Source organism: Dendrobates tinctorius, unplaced genomic scaffold (assembly GCF_039654945.1).
Source record: "Dendrobates tinctorius isolate UK_male_01 unplaced genomic scaffold, ASM3965494v1 ptg000060l, whole genome shotgun sequence".
Classification (NCBI taxonomy): Eukaryota; Metazoa; Chordata; class Amphibia; order Anura; family Dendrobatidae; genus Dendrobates; species Dendrobates tinctorius.
Genome location: NW_027361728.1, coordinates 51,479,639 through 51,500,386, shown reverse-complemented (window position 1 = coordinate 51,500,386; position 20,748 = coordinate 51,479,639).

Sequence of the window (20,748 nt, the reverse complement as noted above, 5' to 3'; positions counted from 1 at the left end):
AATTAGTGATGAGCGAGTATACTTGTTGCTCGGGTGCCCTCCGAGCATTTTGGCGTGCTCGGAGATTTAGTTTTGCTCGTCTTATCTGCATGATTTGAGACTTGTAGACAGGCTGAATACATGTGGGAATTCTATAACAAACAGGCCTTCCACACATGTATTCAAGCTGTGTAGCAGTTGCAAATCAAGCAGATAAGATGACGAAAACTAAATCTCCGAACACGCCAAGACACTCGGAGGACACCTGAGCATGCTCTGAAAAACGAGTACACTCGATCATCACTACCACTAATCTCTAATATTCCATCAATTAAAACTTAAAGAGCATCACTTTATGATGTGTATATGCTCTAATAACGGAAAGGACATGGGTTTTTCATTGTAAGTCATTACTTTATATGTTTGAACATTAATTCTGCAAAAAGCAAGTATCTCTGATGAGATGTGATTTTCCAGTATGTGTAATAGATCAGAATGCACGGGACAGTACAACTGTAATTTCCAATTTATTTACGGACAAAATGTGGTACTGTTGGCCACCATGCAATTTACTATTTAATTTTCTACAAATGGCTTTCACAGTGACCTTTGGATAGATAGTATAAGCCTTTGTATACTTCATAGCCTTTTCTTTCCTCTGTTGTTTAAAATTTGTAATATAGTTGAAAGATATATTGTTTAATCCTTGTAAACTGCTCTACTTTTGACAGACGTACATGAATACCATTTCTTCCAAGGAAAACTTTGTTCACCATTTATGTTATAAGTTAAGTTGATAAAGAAAAATTTCGCTTAAAATAGCCTTACTGGATCTTCAACGTTTCAGCAGATTGATGTTACCGGAGACAGGATATAAAACAGAACTACTATGTGTGCTTAAGAGGCATGGCTGGGCATCAGCGGTAATTTGTGGGTTTTCTATAATCCCTTGGGGACCCAGTCATCATTTTTTAAATTATTTATTGAAATAGGAGTACGAGGGCATGATTTTAATGGGATGAGTTGATGCTTTAAATAACACACTTCATTTTAACGCATCATGTGTTAAAAAATGGAAAAAAAAGTCCACCATTGATTTTTAAGTTCTGTTTTTATTTCATTTACTTTATGGTAAAAGATGACATGCTCTTTGTATACAAGTCAGTATAATTAAGGAAATATTACATTAATAAAAAACAATTTAAAAATTGGCTTGTGACATCACATTCTAAAGCCATAGCTTTTTTATTTTAATCGAACATCAAGAGGAAGTCAGAGATTAGCCACAGACTTACTTCCTGTTGATGTTCAATACATTCGATGGTGGGGACAGTTAAGCCAGCGCTAATTGGCACAAGGTGTCTGTGACCTCTCAAGAGTCCCGGGAATGCGCATTTGACTGGCACATTGCGGGCATACATTGGCATCCAAGTACTTCGGCTGCTCAGCTGCATTATTGTCATTTTTGCACTAGCGATATTCAACATATGTTTATCTGTTATCAGGTCACTAGCACTTTTGTGGCTTGGCTGCATTATTGTTAAACTTAGCACCAGTGGTTTTTGCACTTTTGGCACCTTATTTTTGCACATTTATAGAATATTCCTATTATATTTTCTTATATATATATATATATATATATATATATATATATATATATTTTATTATTTTTATTTTTTCCTTTTTATTTTTATCGCTGTCCAACAGACCTTTACTCCTATTGATGCCATATCCCTTATGGGATGCCACGATTGTGTAATATTAGATTTTATTTAATCTTTATGCATACCTATATTTAAATGTGGTACACCATTTTTAAATCATTATAACGTATGCGCCTATGTTGTGGTAATTTATTTATTTTATTTAACACATTGTGTTGTTGTGTGTCATTGTAAAATAAAGGCTATATATTTTATTCCATTTTATTCGTATTTTTTATTTATTATCATTTTTATTCATTATTATTTATTATTTACGGTGTTTTTGATCCTGCTGTTTTTTTGCTCCACATATTCCTTTAGTTTTTATCAATATTTTACCGGATGGTTTGCCATCCAATTATAGAGCGGAAATAAATATAGATTATTTCATTACTTATATAGTATTTTATATATATTTAATATAGATTTTTGTTTTTAATCCTCTCTTTCTTGTTTAATTACCTTTAACAGTTAATAGAGTTGCTTTAGGGCTTGGTTTTGGGGAACAAGCTGTAGTTTTTATTCATAGACTTGGGTGCTGGCACCTGTGCTGCATGGTGGGAATCAACTATTGAACAAGATCCACATTGGCAGTGCATACATAAAAATGAAAACCTCAAAAAGAGGAAAAAAAAAAAATCCTCCAAAAAATTCAGTTACAAACCAGATAGGCCCAAATGCATCTGCACTAATCCAGGGTGCAGCGGACCCAAGTAAAATGGCAGCTGCACAGGTGCATAAATACTCAATGAAACAGCCAGCCTACAATCAGGAATTGGCTGTGTGGTACACCAGTGCAGAAGAAATAATCCGCATGTGGCAGTGTTCACATGTTCACATACATAAACCATACAAGTTTGGGAAATCTCACAAAAGGTGCAAACATAAAAAGCAGCTAAATATATTTAGAATTTTTACTGCTCTTGGTTTTAGTTTAAAGCATACCGATCACAGTGAGTTACTTTTTGTAATGATACTGTAAGGTATGACACAAGGGTCCCTGATTATAACATTGCAGAATCTTCCATTCACTACACTGACCAGAACGATCCATGGCTGTCAAACGCTGCAGATGTGACCCCCTCCTCGCATCCCCCTGTCCAGGGGAGATTTTTGCATGTCAGCCCTGCAAATTTCTGTTCACTCACAAGCTGTAACCCTTTACTCACTCACTGCTTCCTGCTCTTCTCCCCCCTCCCGTCGGAAAGGAATTTCCTTTGTTTGAGAGAGACATGTGCTCTCATACATATGGGAGATATTAGAGAAGCCATAATGCGACAGCAGTCTGTGCTACAAAAATGAAAATGGCATGTGGTCACGTGCTCTGATCCAGCTTCACTACGGTGGTACTTGCTAAGTTCTTGCCCCAACAGAAACTGAGAAATGGATTTCTTTGGGACAGAGGCAAATAGACCGCCGGTGTGTGGACTCATTGGAAAGCTAATTTCAAGAGAAGATGAATGATGTTTCTTGGATGCCCTGCTAGGTTCTCAAGCCCAGTTTTATAGCCGAGAAGGTTTCAGAACCAAAAGTGTAACTTAGAGAAAAGGGGATGACCCCAGTTACTCAGCTCCTTTTATGATGTCATGACCCAGAAATATAGAGTACACTCACTCAGTTGGGAGGTCATTCTAGCTTGGGATGCTGTGCCAGTAATATCTCAAATGAGTGGTGACATGTGGCTCCTCCTCCCCACATGGTTCTGCCTGACATGATCTAAGCATTATGTAAGTATATTTACTGTTTTCATCCTCTTTATTTTGTAATTTGCATTGTACATATATAGTTTCATGTTGTAAAGTTTTTTTATCTTCTATAAACACTGCCCATTTTTGGGAATAAACTATAAAATTTATTAATTCGGCTCCCTGCTCTGTGACGAATTCATGCGCCTAAAATCTAATTACGTTACTAATTTGGGGGTTTGCTATGGACCCTCTTAATTAACTTATTGATTAAGAGAATCGTAGCTGGTGGCAGTGAAGTGTGATTTGGCCGGTTGGGCTAGATTGCAGTGACGGAAGGGGTTTTATAAACTGATTGTGTGGCTGCAGCCAAAGCATTTATAATTCCCTCACTGCAGTGGCCTAATCGCCAGTGCACAACAAGAAGCCTGCCCGGCAATTAATTATCCTAGGTATAATTCCCTGACAGACCTGACGATAAGGGGGGCACCGGAGAGCTGCGAGTTCCAAAGTGGAACTGAGAAAGTGGGATACACATAAATCCCTACAGCTTGTAACATATTGTGGCAGTGGTGGGATAACCAGAATAAACCTCCCTGTGGTAAATTGTAGGGCAAGACTAGCTTGCTGTTCTTATCACTTGGTGCCAGCTGTGGGATAACTAAGATAAGCCCCCTGTGCCTGTGATAGCCGTGTGCGGCCAAAGGTCACATCCCCCTGTCCGTGACATACCGGTGTCAGTGGTGGGATCGTGACACTTTCCATAATTAAACATTTCATGTCAATGTCGGGAATAAAACTATACTTCTGACAAGTAAATAATTTCCTTCCTGGATTTTAAAACCATTTTTCCCTTCTGCAGTCTCTTTGTCTAATTTCAGCTGCAGATTAGCTGCAATGATGTCTACCTCTATAATAGGATATAACATTTACTAAATCAGCAGCTCCATAATGATTTTATTACAATTAGTGATGGGCGAGCACTAAAATGCCTGTTGCTTGAGTCAAGCATATTGAAATGCTCGGCTGCTCGACCCGAGCACTGAGCCCAATGTAAGTCTATGGGAAACTCAAGCATTTTCGCCATCCCTCGGGGTCTTTTTAGGGTCTAAAAATGGTGGAAATCGTTGGTAACAGTGCTCAAATGACATGGAAACATTATGGGAATGACCCCTGGAAGCATTTGTGACTCCCAGGTCACTGCTGTAAACAATGTTGTCAGAGTCTTACGCCACTTTTACAGGCGCACAATAAAACATGCAAAAACGAAACCAAAATGGATTTTCCTGGGAAATATGTTAAGGAGAACGACTTGTATATAAGGCAAAATAAATAGCCCAAAACAAAAATACTCCTCCACCACTTGGGCTATGTTCACACGTAGTGTTTTTGATGCGTTTTTCCACTTTAGCGTTGCTTTCAACCAAGACAAATGCACTGGGAAATGTTATTTTAACATCTTACAATCATATCTGGCTATGTGGTGTGTGACAAATCATCAGACACATCCTGTTTCATTTATGAAGGAGGGACTCTGAAAGTCACAAAGCCTATTTTTATAGGGCCATCAGGCGGCCTTTACTATTCTTAAAGGTACAGCAGTCGGTCCTCACTATGGCTTGTTGTTCCCAATTGTTAAACAGTGGGTCTCCTATACCGTTATTGCCTATGCGTTGAATGCAAGGCCTGCCCCAAATTTGGACACACCCCAATAACCCTTTGAACAAACTTCCTGGATGGCCACATGAAACCAAAGTTCCAATTATTATTAATTTGGTACTACCATACTGTTTGATAAGCAACGAATGCAATGTCTGCCCTGACACAAAGTTACATGCAACCCAATAACCCATTTGAATAGACATCATGGACGGCCACATGAATCCAAAGTTCCCATTAGTATTAATTTGGTACTCCCATACTGTTTGCACATGAAGTGAATGCAAGGCCTGCTCCAAATTTGGACACACCCCAATAACCCTTTGAACAGACGTCCTGGATGGCCACATGAAACCAAAGTTCCCATAATTATTAATTTGACACTCTCATACTGTTTGCCCATGAAGTGAATGCAAGGTCTGAACTAAATTTGGATGCACCCCAATAACCATTTGAACAGACTTCCTGAATTTCCACATGAAACCAAAGTTCCCATCATTATTAATTTAGTACTGATATACTATTTGCCAACACATGGAATGCAAGGCCTGCCCTAGCCCAAAGTTGCAAGCACCCCAATAACTCTTTGAAAAGATGTTCTGGATGGTCACATGAAAGCAATGTTCCCATTATTAGGAAGTTGGTACTCCCATACTCTTTGCCTATGCAGTGAATTGCAGGTGTTGAGAAAGAACACCTGGCAGTGGAGCATTTCAGTGTTGAGTCTGAAGAATCAGCATTAAAGAATTGCAGTGTTGAGGCTGAACAACCAGCATTGGTGAAATACAGTGGTGAGCCTGAAGAACCTGCAGTGAACAATTGCAGTGTTGAGGCTGAAGACCTGGCAGTGGAGCATTACAGTGTTGAGGCTGAACACCCGGCAGTGGAGCATTGCAGTGTTGAGGAAGAACACCCAGCAGTGAAGCATTTCAGTATGGAGCATGAAGAACCAGCAGTGGAGAATGGCAGTGTTGAGGCTGAAGAACCTGCATTGGAGAATTGCAGCATTGAGGCTGAAGAAACAGCAGTGGAGAATTACAGTTTTGAGGCTGAAGAACCTGCATTGGTGAATTGCAGTGGTGAGGATGAAGACCCGACAGTGGAGCGTCGCAGTCTTGAGGCTGAACACCCGGCAGTGGAACATTGCAGTGTTGAGCCCAAAAAACCTGCATTACAGCATTGCAGTGTTGAGGAAGAACACCTGGCAGTGGAGCATTTGAGTGTTGAGCCTGAAGAGCCAGCATTGGAGAATTGCAGTGTTGAGGCTGATGAAACAGCATTGGTGAATTGCAGTGTGGAGGTTGAAGAACCTTCATTGTAGTATTACAATGTTGAGGCTGAACACCCAGTAGTGGAGCATTTCAGTGTTGAGCCTGAAGAACCTGCATGAGAGAACGTCAGTATTGAGAGAGAGCCAGTTCATGCTATGTGTCCAGCTTGGATGCCTAATAATTATTAGGCAAAGATGAATAAAGGAGGATGTTTTTATGGTTAGCAAGGTACTCCCTCAACATCTTCCAAAACTTTGCACTCCTTGTGAGAGTACCCCGCGTCTCAGGGCCAGTGCAATGGAAAGGTCTGAGAAAAGTCTACCAGAACTTTGCCAGTGTTCCCCTGCCTCTGCTGGATTGGAGTTGTGTCTCTCTCGCCTGTACTCCTTGGTTTTCCAACGAACTATGACCTCTGCCACCAGCGTTTTCAGATGGGAATATTTTAATAATTCCGCAACAAAGGCCCTCTCGTACTGCAACATTTTAGGTAACCTGTCTGCTGCTGGAATAAGAGATAGAAAGTTCTCCTTGTAGCATGGGTCTAAAAGTGTCATCAACCACTAATGACTGTCACCCAAAATTTTGAAAACTTGAGGGTCATGGGAAAGGCAGCATAACATAAACATAGCCATGCATGCCAGACTGCTAACAGGCAAGACTTCTGTGTTGTCACCAAGAGGACAACTGACCATGCTCTCCTTCTCCTCTTCCTCCTCCCTGTCCTCAGAACATCCACGCTGAACAGATGGTATGACAGTTGTGCTTATAGTACTGTCTATAGAGCATGAAACTAGCTCCTGTTCTTCCTCCTCATCTTCCATATTGTTACCCAATACACATTGGGATGAGATGAGGCTGGGCTGTGTGAAATCACCCTGTATGGTTCCTTGCTCTGTCTCATCATGCTTCGCCTGCAATGCATCCTCTTTGATTGTGAGCAAAGTGCATTTCAGAACACAGATAAGCAGGATGGTGATGCTATTTATGGTGCTCACCATCTTGGTGGAGTCCTCAAAGTTTTGGAGGATGGTACATATGTCTGACATCCATGTCCACTCCTGAGGTCTTATGTGTGGAGTCTGAACTGAATACTAATGGCCTTGTTGATGCTGGTAGTCAACAACTGCCCTATTATGCTCACAAATCCTTTCCAATTTCTGCAGGTTAGAGTTCCAATGCATGGGGATATCTCACACCACTCGGTGAGCCGGAAGCAGCAAATGCTGCTGAAGCAAGGTAAGGGCAGCTGAAGATGTAGCTGACTTTCTAAAATGGGCTCACAGGCGGCGTGCTTTCACAATTGTGTTTCACCATCATCCACTTCTTGTGATACGTTCCCACTGTCGCCTCTGTGTGACCGTGGCTGGTCAAATATTTGTGCATCGCTACATGCCATCTCCTCTTACCCCACTTTAAGTCGACCGGGCGAGAGTCCCAAATCTATAAATGGAAAAGTGAACAGCTCTTCAGAGTTTCCAAGTGTGGGATCAGTTGTCTCCGGGCACTCAGCATGGTGGGAAGAAGGTGGATCAGGGTGAGGAATATGCGATCCAGACTCGCAGCTACTCAGACTTCACCGTGTGGAAGACAACCTTTTGACACTGCTCTGGGTTCAATAATGGCATGGCTGGCCTAGGGGCTGATTCCCTGATGCTTCTTAGCTTTGCTCCTGAAGGAAGTGCATGGCATGGCTTCCTAGAGCATTCTCTATCTTTCCTTCACCTTCTTCACCTTCACTGAAAACAACATTCACAAATCTCATTGCTCACAAAACACATGCAAAACAGTACATATTTAACACTTTTGTAGCGGTAAAGATGCAGGGTGCCAGAAATGCAATGGACATGGTGTATATGGACTTTTCAAAAGCTTTTGATATGGTGCCACACAAAAGTTGATACATAAAATGAGAACAATGTGGATAGGGGAAAATATGTGTAAGTGAGTTAAGAGCTCGCTCAGGGATAGGAAACAAAAGGTGGTTATTAGTGGAGCAGACTCGGACTGGTTCACGGATAGCTGCTGCTGCAAAGGTAAATAAAATAATGGAATGCACTTAAAGAAGCATAGATGTTCATAAGGAGAACATAGTTTTACCTCTATACAAGTCACTAGTGCGACCACACTTAGAATACTGTGCACAATTCTGGTCTCCGGCGTATAAGAAAGACATAGCTGAACTAGAGAGGGTGCAGAGAAGAGAGATCAAGGTTATTAGAGCACTGGGGAGTCTGGAATAACAAGACAGGTTATTACATTTGGGGTTATTTAGTTTGGAAAAACAAAGGCTTAGGGGTGATCTTATTACAATTTATAAATATACTGTATGAGGGGACAGTACAAAGACCTTTCTAAAGCTCTTTTTACTTTTAGACCTGTGACGGGGACAAGGAGGCATCCTCTACGTCTGCAGGAAAGAAGGTTTATTCATTATCACAGATGCAGATTCTTTACTGTAAGAGCAGTGAGACCATGGAACTCTCTGCCCTATAATGCTGTAATCAGTGATTCAGTACTATAATTTAAGAGACTGGATGCCTTTCTTGAAAAGTATAATGTTACAGGGTATATATACTAGATTCCTTGATAGGGTGTTGATCCTGGGAACCAGTCTGATTTCCGTATGTGGAGTCGGGAAGGAAATTTTTTCCTCAATGTGGAGCTTAGTGTTTGCCGCATGGTTTTTTTTTTGCCTTCTTTTGGATCAACATATTAGGCTATGGGTTAAACTAGATTGACTTAAAGTCTCCCTTCAACCTTAAATAAAATGTTACTATGATACTATGTTTCCTGAACCAGTAATGGCTCTTCCTGATAAATTTTTTTCAGGGGAGAAAAGCAAGTCTAGAGTGTTCAGTGATAGCTGTGGGCTATTTTTTGCCCTGTGACCCGGTTATCAGAAGATTCCTTCCTAAAGTGTGAAAATAGTCATGTCCACACTGAGAGGGGACCCTCAGGCCTCGCCATTTTCTGTGTTTCCACAAGCCCAGAACGGTTTTTCTTTCTTTTGATGCTTTTTGATGCCTTAGGAGTTATCTATGACAAGCCTGAGAAGATCCAGGTCATTGATGTAAATATGCTGAACATGTCTCAGGGGACAAGCATTGCTGAGGATTATAGTACTTAGTTCTGGTAATGGTCTACTGATGTTCAGTGGAAAGATGCAGCTCTCAGGTGCCAGTTCTGCAGAAGCCTCTTTGATACACTTAAGGATGCCCTGGCTCTGCAAAGTCTGCCTTGCTCATTGAAGGAGACCATTACCCAGTCCATTCGCTTCGATCACAGAACTTGAGAGAGGTGTGATTGGTGAAGAGGTTTCAGTCATTCCCACTGAATTTGTCCACTTATCTAATGAGAAACTGATGGAAATTAGACCTGTCAGCTTTTGGACCATTTATAGGAGACTTTGGCACAATGTTATACTCTACCTTTACTGTGGTAATGCTAGATATGTTCTTAAGAACTGCTCTATATGCCTTTTAGCAAGCAAGCCATCTGGAAACACCTAAGTCTATATGATTGTCGAGGCGGTCACCCAGACTTCCAGGTACCTTTTTAATCCTCAGATAAAGTACTGATTAACGTAGAACTACTTTTCCAGAACCAGTTGTTATCTGCACTACCCATCATTGACTGTGGGTATGCACCCACTTCACTGATTCATGACTGGTTCTAAACTTAGGATTAGGGACAGTTAGGTTTGAAACATCCATTCAAATTTTTGTTATTGGCAAAACACCATTACTTTAGAATCTTGTCTAGCTGAAAATGGTGGAGTTCACATTTAGAGTGGGAACACTTCACTCTGAGTCCATCTACTGCTTTGTTTTGGATAATTTAGCTGATTGGTTGGTAAAGGGGTTTCCAAGGCTGCTTACACACAATGCTTTTATCTATTGGTGTTGGAAGGATATTGTTAAGTGGAGCTCCATTTATCATAAGAGATGTCTTAATTCTATTCTAAGAAATTCCCTGGTTATGTAGCTGGCTGTCTGCCTCTGATTACTGCCAGTTGCAGCCTTAGCTCAGTTGTGCATGTTTGTCTTGTTCCTCAGTATTCTGACTCTGATTTATTGCTGCCTGACCTTGGACCTTGCATATGACCATCCGATTGCCGAACCCCTTTGTTTTGATCTGACTATTCATCCCTCCTACCCACTCTGAATATACAGTTGTGGCCAAAAGTATTGACACCCCTGCAATTCTGTCAGATAATACTCAGTTTCTTCCTGAAAATGATTGCAAACACAAATTCTTTGGTATTACTATCTTCATTTAATTTGTCTTAAATGAAAAAACACAAAAAGAATTGTCCTAAAGCCAAATTGGATATAATTCCACACCAAACATAAAAAAGAGGGTGGACAAAAGTATTGGCACTGTTCAAAAAATCATGTGATGCTTCTCTAATTTGTGTAATTAACAGCACCTGTAACTTACCTGTGGCACCTAACAGGTGTTGGCAATAACTAAATCACACATGCAGCCAGTTGACATGGATTAAAGTTGACTCAACCTCTGTCCTGTGTCCTTGTGTGTACCACATTGAGCATGGAGAAAAGAAAGAAAACCAAAGAACTGTCTGAGGACTTGAGAAACCAAATTGTGAGGAAGCATGAGCAATCTCAAGGCTACAAGTCCATCTCCAAAGACCTGAATGTTCTTGTGTCTACCGTGCGCAGTGTCATTAAGAAGGTTAAAGCCCATGGCACTGTGGCTAACCTCCCTAGATGTGGATGGAAAAGAAAAATTGACAAGAGATTTCAATGCAAGATTGTGCGGATGTTGGATAAAGAACCTCGACTAACATCCAAACAAGTTCAAGCTGCCCTGCAGTCCGAGGGTACAACAGTGTCAACCCGTACTATCCGTCGGCATCTGAATGAAAAGGGACTGTATGGTAGGAGACCCAGGAAGACCCCACTTCTTACCCCAAGACATAAAAAAGCCAGGCTGGAGTTTGCCAAAACTTACCTGAAAAAGCCTAAAACGTTTTGGAAGAATGTTCTCTGGTCAGATGAGACAAAAGTAGAGCTTTTTGGGCAAAGGCATCAACATAGAGTTTACAGGAGAAAAAAAGAGGCATTCAAAGAAAAGAACACGGTCCCTACAGTTAAACATGGCGGAGGTTCCCTGATGTTTTGGGGTTGCTTTGCTGCCTCTGTCACTGGACTGCTTGACCATGTGCATGGCTTATGAAGTCTGAAGACTACCAACAAATTTTTCAGCATAATGTAGGGCCCAGTGTGAGAAAGCTGGGTCTCCCTCAGAGGTCATGGGTCTTCCAGCAGGACAATGACCCAAAACACACTTCAAAAAGCACTAGAAAATGGTTTGAGAGAAAGCACTGGAGACTTCTAAGTTGGCCAGCAATGAGTCCAGACCTGAATCCCATAGAACACATGTGGAGAGATCTAAAAATGGCAGTTTGGAGAAGGCACCCTTCTAATATCAGGGACCTGGAGCAGTTTGTCAAAGAAGAATGGTCTAAAATTCCAGCAGAGCATTGTAAGAAACTCATCGATGGTTATCGGAAGCGGTTGGTCGCAGTTATTTTGGCTTAAGGTTGTGCAACCAAGTATTAGGCTGAGGGTGCCAATACTTTTGTCTGGCCCATTTTTGGAGTTTTGTGTGAAATGATCAATGTTTTGCTTTTTGCTTCATTCTCTTTTGTGTTTTTTCATTTAAGACAAATTAAATGAAGATAATAATACCAAAGAATTTGTGTTTGCAATCATTTTCAGGAAGAAACTGAGTATTATCTGACAGAATTGCAGGGGTGTCAATACTTTTGGCCACAACTGTAATGAACCCTCTAGGTCTCTGACCTCTTAACGACCCAGCCTTATCCATGAGCAGTGACTAGCATCACATATGTCTTTTTAACTGTGCCTTTCCCTCCTCCTGTGTATAACCCTCCAAGTTTCAAATAATTGTAATTCTTCATGTTCATTTCCAAGGATTGCGCTAGTTATTCTAAAGGCAGGGGAGCTGAGCAAAGCACCGGATAACTAACCAGGTAACAAACAGGACCTGAACCATGTGACAGAGTAGGAGGTGGTCGGAGGCGGAGCCAGATGCTGGGGTGCAGAGGAGACAATAAACACAGGAGAAGAATTAAACAGGCTATGATCAGAACCAGGAGATCACGAGGTATCAATGGGGTGAGACAGGGGATTGTCAGAAGGGAAGACAGAGGTCAAAAGCCAGAACGAACAGTGCAGTACAATAGGGACAAACTGTGACGGAGTAACAATAGACAAGCCAGGAGGTCAGAATCGAAGAAGACACTAGAACCAAGACGAGAGAGAACAGATTGAGCGGACAGACCAGGTCATACACAGGAGGCAATCAAGCAATGCAGTATACATGCACACCAGGGGGTCAGACACACAATCAGAACAACAGTATAGCTGACAGGTAATCATAGTCTGGAGTGAGTATAAATACCCCTCCCAGATCTAAAGGGAGGCCAGCAAAAGTTAACCCTGAGAGAGCAGGACATTAACCATGTCCTGTACCATGACAGGAGCTTAATCAGGGGCGAGTTTTTGAGTTGTGCAGCTAGGGTCTCTCTAGTCTGTATAGGAACCAGTTGTGTAAATGTAGGTAGGGTAACCGACAGGGGGGTGGTCCACTCCTTGCTGCAAACATGCTCAAGATGGAGACAGAACTGTGTCCAACAGGTCTTCTTTATTGGCCGTCATAACGACGACCACAGCAATACACGATAGCAGTTTACACTCTCCGCACACAGGCCCGGGTACCTTCGCTTCCTTCTTACTTTCATATGACGACTCTCGCATGTTGTGAATTCACTTTTTGGCCTACCTCTGGTTACTGGTGAAGGTAGTGGAGATGGTTATATTGACAGAGGGGTTGCGAGTTCTCTTTCCAGGCTCCCTCTGGTGTTGCAGTTTCTTTAGTCAATGGCTGGTGTTCAGTCCTGTTCTCACAGCTCGCCACTACCCTCTTGTGGTCAAACTCCAATATTACACCCATCATCTCTATCTCCAGCTGTCTCCCATCTATCATCACCTTACCCTCTTTTCACAGACAGGTCCGTGTGTCAGCCCACTTCCCCTACACTCTCCCTTCCTTTGACCTTTGTCATCCTTAACAATCTTGCTCCCTCTCGTTAATGCTCTGAAGCTTTCCCACTTTCATTTGTTGGACCGGTTGTTGGGCCAGGCCCGCGATATGCGGGGGGCCAAACCAAACCGGGAGCAATCATGCTCCGAGTAGCTTATGACTACTCGCCAGCGTGTACGCCACCGCGACAATTCCTTCGGGTTGAGCAAGGACCACCCGGACTACTCTACGGGTGTGTGCTTCTCGCTGTTCTTCCCTTCTGTAACGTTCCTCACTTTGGAGCGCAATGATCGAGGCCCTAACCTACCAGGTCATCGTCAGCGTCCTCCTGTCCTTTGTGGGGGTGTTTGTCTGGTACTCGGGGTCTGACCTAGGGACCGCTGTCTGTTCTAATTCCATCCATCTCTTCTGTCCTGTCAAATTAAGTAGTCATGGTTGGCACCTTTTTCCTTACTCCAAGAACCAGGGACCTGTTGGACATATATTTTTTTAAATAACGGTTTAAACCAATTATACATAGTTTCAATATGTACTACGTTTGGACGGGCATAACATTTACCCTATTCCTTTCAACATTCTACACTAATTACCAAACTGTACTTTAAACTACTCACAAATTTTGTTACCTATATCTACTAGTATCATTATGCAACAAATATTGTCAAACTTTTTATTGTTTTTGTTTTTTTTAAACATACTATGTTTAATACTGTTACTTTTCCAACTAATTCGCTACGTTCTCTTTTTTTTTTCCTTTTTTCCTTTAAGTAAAGCATGACATTACTTTAAACACAACAACATTAGTGCTCCCCCTTCCTTTAAGGAGAGCACTCCCTCCATGCATACCTGCTGCATCAGGAGTAGGGTATTTTTTACCCCAAGGGGATGTGGAACAGTCCCCATGCTGCGCAACAGCGCATAGCAGTCCCGGTAGTCCATTCTGAAGGATACTACGGGCCACCTCCTGGAGGCCGATGTTTCGCCAATCAGCAAGGGATCCCACAGATGTGGAGTGTCCGGGATGCTTGAAATGTCTCTGGGCCCCGAGTGTCCCTGGTGTCCAGGACCAAGGAGTCCTTTTTTCCTTTATGGGGGCTTATAACCTTTGGGGTATGCGATAACCGCCACCTCATAGTAGCCGCGGGGGCAGTACTCCTTATAATGGGAGACCAGGTCTCCCTTCTGCAGAGCCCATCCATGCCTGATGGAGGCCATGTTAAGATAGATTTTGCGGCCCGCGGCAAGGTCCTGGATGAAGCCGTAGCCTTTTGCGGTATTCGTATGCACAAGCCGCCCGTACGACCGAGGGGTAGACATGGCAGCCTCCCCCTTCTCATGTAGCAGAGCCCATATCTTCCGCTCTCTGGCCTTCTTTTGCTCAATGACCTTTGCAACCCAGGCGGAGGGTCCGGTATAGGTCACAGAACCAAGCGGGCAGGCCGTGGTCGAGGTCGAGAGCGGGGCAGCCGCGGGGACAGGCAGGTCGGCCGCAGCTGGGACCAGGCTAAGGACAGGGGCAGCCACGAAACCAGGTGGTTGGACCACAGCCGGAGTCTCAGACAGGGCAAGGGTGGCCGCAGTCACTGGCAAGTCGGCCGCAGCCCAGACCACGGGTGATGTGGCAGCAGCCATGGGGTAGGCCGCAGCCGGGACTAAGGAGGCCGCAGGTGCCAGCAAGCAGGCCACAGCTGAGGATGGGGCAGTGGGGGCCACGGGTGCTAGGAAGCAGGCCGCAGAGGTGGGAGGCTCGACGGCCATGGTGATCTGGAGCAGGGCCGAAGTAGCGGTAGGCCTCAATGGACGGGATGCTGCCGACAGCTGGAGTGCAGCAGGGTAGGCCGTGTGCTGGTCCCGCGCCGGCAACGCGGACCATTGCGCCGCTGGGTGGAGTGGCTCCGGGTCATGGATGAAAACTTCGGTTTGCCCGGCGGAGGCTGCAGAGCCCTCTGGAGCCGGGGTCGCTGAAGGATGGGAGGCCACACGGGGAAGCAGAGTGGTAAGGGCTGCCTGCGGTGCCACCGGCTGGGCTGGGGGAACACTCACCTTCCCCGGCACCGCGGCTTCCAACAGGCCACCCTGCGGCTCCTTGCGTAACCAGTGATCTTCACCCCGCCGCCTGGCAGGGCCAGCCTCCAGGCCCGGTGGTTCCGCAGGGAGACTCCAGGCTGCCTCATCCAGCGGCTGTTCCAGCAGATCCCGGAGTCTCTGCTCCTCTCCGGTACGCGTCTGGGGCACCGACAGCAGCTCCCAGGGGCAGGTCTCCCTACGAGGCTCAACCTCCTGATGCCATTTCCACTCCAGGCACCTGCGGCCATGGCAGCTGCAGCGTAGCATCTCGTCCGAGGTCCAGAAGCTCAAAGCGCCAAGCAGCCGCACCCAGTCTCTTCACTTGAGCCACTCCCACCCTTGGGTGGGGAGTTGGTTGGCCTCTCGACCCAGCTTCCAGGGTCCAGCATGAGGGGGCGGCTATCTCCAGACATGCGCCGCTTCCCCCAGGGGCGGGTGCAATATAGCCCCAGGTTCTCCACTATGGCTGTAAACTCCTGTGCTTCTTTTTGGTGCTGGAAAGCCACAGCAATTTTTGTCAAGTTCTGACCACAGTCCAATTTGTAATCCACAGGGAAATTCTTCAACCCGTACAGCTCGGGTCTTTTGAATCTTCGGGGCAGGCTTACTGCTAAAGATGGTGTATTTGTGATGGGGATCCTGACGACTATGCCAAATGTAGGTAGGGTAACCGACAGGGGGGTGGTCCACTCCTTGCCACAAACAGACTCGAGGCAGAGACAGAATTGTGTCCAACAGGTCTTCTTTTTTGGCCTCGTCATGACGACCACAGCAACACAAGACAGCAGTTTACACTCCGCACAGAGGCCCGGGTACCTTCGCTTCATTCTTACTTTGATATGACGACCCTCGCGGCTCTTTCACTACAGCTGACCTAGGCCTACCACTGTAGCGCTTCGCCTGCCCGAGTCCATCCGTCTTGTGGTACCCCAGGTAGTCTCCGTCTGCGGCTTCTGTCGTCAGGGCCACCCCCCTTGACCATCTCAGCTGCCAGTCCCCTCTGGAGCTTCTTCTCTGTCTTGCCTTTTCTGTCGATCTTCCTGTCTCCTGCACTCCCCCTCTGGACTGAATGCTTCTAGAACTCTCTCTCTTCCTTTTATCCCCTTAGAGTTCTGGTAACCCCGCCCCCCATGACTTTGCAGTTTCTTTAGCCAATGGCTGGTGTTCAGTCCTGTTCTCACAGCTCCCCACTGCCCTCTTGTGGTCAAACTCCAATTTTACACCAATCATCTCTTTCTCCAGCTGTCTCCCATCTATCACTATAGCAGTCTACCCAGACCACACTATACCTTACCCTCTTTCCACAGACAGGTCCGTGTGTCAGCCCACTTCCCCTACATGCAGGCATGACATCTCACTGCAGTAGCTCTTCCTTTTTCCTTTACATGTGAATGAGTTTCTGTTACATTCATAACAGCACTTTATTTTCAGAGAAATCCAGATACGAGTTGGACTTCCTTAGTTTGATAAGGTAAAATTTGATCCATGAATTAAAGTAAATCTCACTTTGTCTGGTCAGAGGCAAGGTCCAAGGTCAGGCAGCAATACATCAGCGACAGAATACTGAGGAACAAGGCAAACATGCACCATTGAGCTAAAGCTACAACTAGCAGTAAGCATTGGTAGACAGCTAGCCAAATAACCAGTTAATGACTCCGAACTGGAGATGCCAGTATGAAAACCAGCATGCCCAGATCGTATTGAGTGACTGTAATGTCACTCACAACACTGACAGCTCAGCATGCTCCTGCCCCAAATTGGATGGCTGAGCTGCCACTCATCAACCTGAGTGTATGAATTGTGGCAGCTTGACTGTACTACTGATGCTGGGAAATGAACTATGCTTTTATACCCTCCAGAAATTGCTTTGAAAGTAGCACTAGTCAAAGGCTGATCAGAACAATCCAGGACTTCTTCACATTCAAAACAGTGTCTTTGCTCTCTCTCCGGAAATAAGGAGATAGCTCTTGGATGGCCTTTTTAAAAAGCCTAATTATTTTGTGATTAGCAAACCAATTGTGGATCACAAAAAAGGATAATTTTTATCACCTCTGGCTGAGAGGCATTTACTTCATCACATTCCAAACAGTGCAGTATGTGTGTTTTTTCTCTCTTTTAAAGGGATAATTTTTGGACACCTTATAACACCTTATAACAGCTATTGATTCTTCATTTACCAAAGTGTAAAGCTCTTTATGACCCCCAAATAGAAATAATTCAAACATCCAACTGTGTAAATAGCATCTCTGCTTCCTGCTTCCGTTTTGCACCAACTGTCTGTAAACAACAGCAAAGCATACATCGCCCCCCCACAAAAAGGTGTTATTTGTGGATATTTTATACAATTTATGCAGCTTAAAAAGTCTTAAGGCCCTGTTACACATAACGATGTCCCAGCGATCCCACCAACAATCCGACATGGATGGGATCGCTGGGACATTGTTAGGGTAATCGCTGGTGAGCTGTCACATAGACAGCCCCTCCAGCGAACAGGACCAGCGAGCAAGCTGGTTTCTAATGTAAACATCGGGTATCCAGGAGCTGCGACTCTTGGACACCCGCTGTTTACCTTGGAAACCGGCGTACATGCTGGTTTTCAAGGTAAACATTGGGTATCTAAGAGCCGCGCGGCTCCTGGATACCAGCTATTTACCTTGGAAACCAGCGTGTACTCCAGTTTCCTAGGTAAACAGCGGGTATCCAAGAGCCCCGGCTCCTGGATACCCGATGTTTACATTAGAAACCAGCATCCAGTGTCGCTGATCGCTAGTCTCTCGCTGCCACACGCAGCGATGTGTGCTGGCCAGCTTGAGACCAGCGATAAAAAAATGGCCCATGCCGCTCGAGCACGATCAGCAATACCCGGCAGGGGGGCTGGTCACTGATCCCCATCACACACAGCGATCTTGCTGGCGAGATCGCTGTGGCGTCACAAAATCAGCGATCTCGCTAGCGAGATCACTGTGTGTGAAGGGGCCTTTATATTGCAGTATATTTTGAAATACTCTGTTGCCCACTGTTTATCCCTAGCCAGATTGGTGGAAGTAATTTGCAAAATAAAACCAGTGTGTTTGCATTACAGAGCTCAATGTATGGGCAATTGACTCCAAGGGAAATACAAAGTGTTCTGCACATATTTTTCTGGCTATCAGACGCTTTTTAATTAAGTGATTTAAGCAAATGTATTTGCCGCAAATTAAAATTTGGGGGAAACACAGCAAATTCGGCAAATTTGAAATTCAAAATATGCGCTCATCTCTTGTATTGATTGTAAAAAAAAATAAACGATTATAAAAAAATAAACTGTTTCACTTGCATTTATACATTGAATGTTTAAAAATATAGTCAATTTCAGTTTCAGGTTGGAGGGTATCTTTTGTTTTCTGCTGTGATATATTTCCCCTGCAGCAACCTGCCTTTTACCAGTAGTATAACAGAACAAATTATTTCAGAGGCAGCAATGATATATCTATTGCTACAGGTTCCAGACTTTACACTCCAGATTTTTATTATAAAGTAGTATTCAATGGAAGTGCACTGACAAGGTGGTTTTCCTAAGTCTATCTTATCCCCTTCGTGACCGGGCCAATTTTTTAAATTCTGACCAATATCACTTTATGTGGTCATAACTCTGGAATGCTTCAACAAATCCCAGTGATTTTGATACTGTTTTTTCGCGGCACATTATAATTTATGATAATAGTAAATTTAGATTGATATGTTTTGTGTTTATTTATAAAAGTATCAGAAACTTGACAAAAATGTAAAAAAAATTGCAGTTTTCAAACTTTGAATGATTATCCCTTTAATCCAGATAGTTATACCACAGAAAAACATGAATAAACAACATTTCCCACATGTCGGCTTTACATCAGCACAATTTTTTAAACTGTAATTTATTTTGTTAGCCTTTTAGGAAGTTTAAAAATGTAGCAGCAATTTTTCATTTTTTCAAGGAAATTTACAAAATTTATTTTTTTGAGGGACCTATCCAGGTTTGAAGTGACTTTAGGGGTGCTATATATTGAAAAACCCCAAACGTGATACCATTTTAAAAACAGCACCCCCTGACATATTGAAAACCGCTGTAAGGTAGTTTATTAACCCTTCCGGTGATTTTTATGAATTAATGCAAAGTGGTATAGCCGGAATGAAATAGTGTTTGTTTACCACCCAAATGTCGCTAACTTCTGAACTGACCGCTATAGCCGGGAGACTCTAAGGCCGCTATTTGGCCATGAACAGCTATGGCAAACATCAGGACCACACAATCATGATCTCGGTGTGTCAATTAGATTAAAGTGCAAGCCCCCACAATCTTTTAACCATTTATTTGATGTAGTCACTTTTGACAGCAGCAACTAAGGGGTTAAACAGATATGGACGGTGTCAACACCGATAATTTGTGATACGGCAAGTTGTCAGATATAGTGGACAGCCGAAAACTGCTGGATTGTCACCTTTATGGGGATGATATTCTCTTATATCTCAGGTCAGTATATATACGTATTGCGGTCTTGAAGAGGTTATTTTCTAAAAGTTGTCTTGTAAAACAATGCTCATGATCAACTTAATCACACTATTGATATGTAATGGACCCTAAAAGGTACAGTACAAGTAAAAATATTGTAAAACTGTAATATATCTTAATAATTATAAATGCTTGTTTCTATTCTTGATTAACAACCCTTCCCACGACTCCTCATTTATTCATTCATTATAACCTACTACTAAAATCTGTATTAAGAGACAAAATGGACTGCCAGGTCACAAAGGGATCAGGTCAATAGCATAGTTACTGGGGGGTACCGCCAGCCCGGGCGGGCCCCGTCATATGAAAGGTCCCACTTGAACACATGGTCACTTCTGTCTTTAGTCAGAAGGGGGCTCTTTGAGATGTCAGAAACAGGGTGGGTTGTTGCTCCTTTGTCTGAGTGAGACTTTGTACACTGCACAGCGGCTGATCGCAGAGTTTCAGTGCAGTGTGCAGTGTGAGCTGGAACGAAACTGCCCTGACAAGCTTCTTCCTACTGGCTGACAGTGCTGCGGTTAGCCTCTCCCCACGCGCATGCTCTGATTTGTCCACACATGCTGGAATTCCTCTAAGTCCTAGTGCCCACCTTAAGTGAGTGAAGGCACTTTCTCGCCCTGACCTTATTTTATAAGCTTTATAAGCTTTGTCACCACCGCCCACCAAACTTCATTTGGGAAATTGCCATCCATTAAGACTGCCTGCAAACCTCTTCTGTAAGGACTGCTGGAATTATTAAGTTTATTAAATTCAAGCATGGC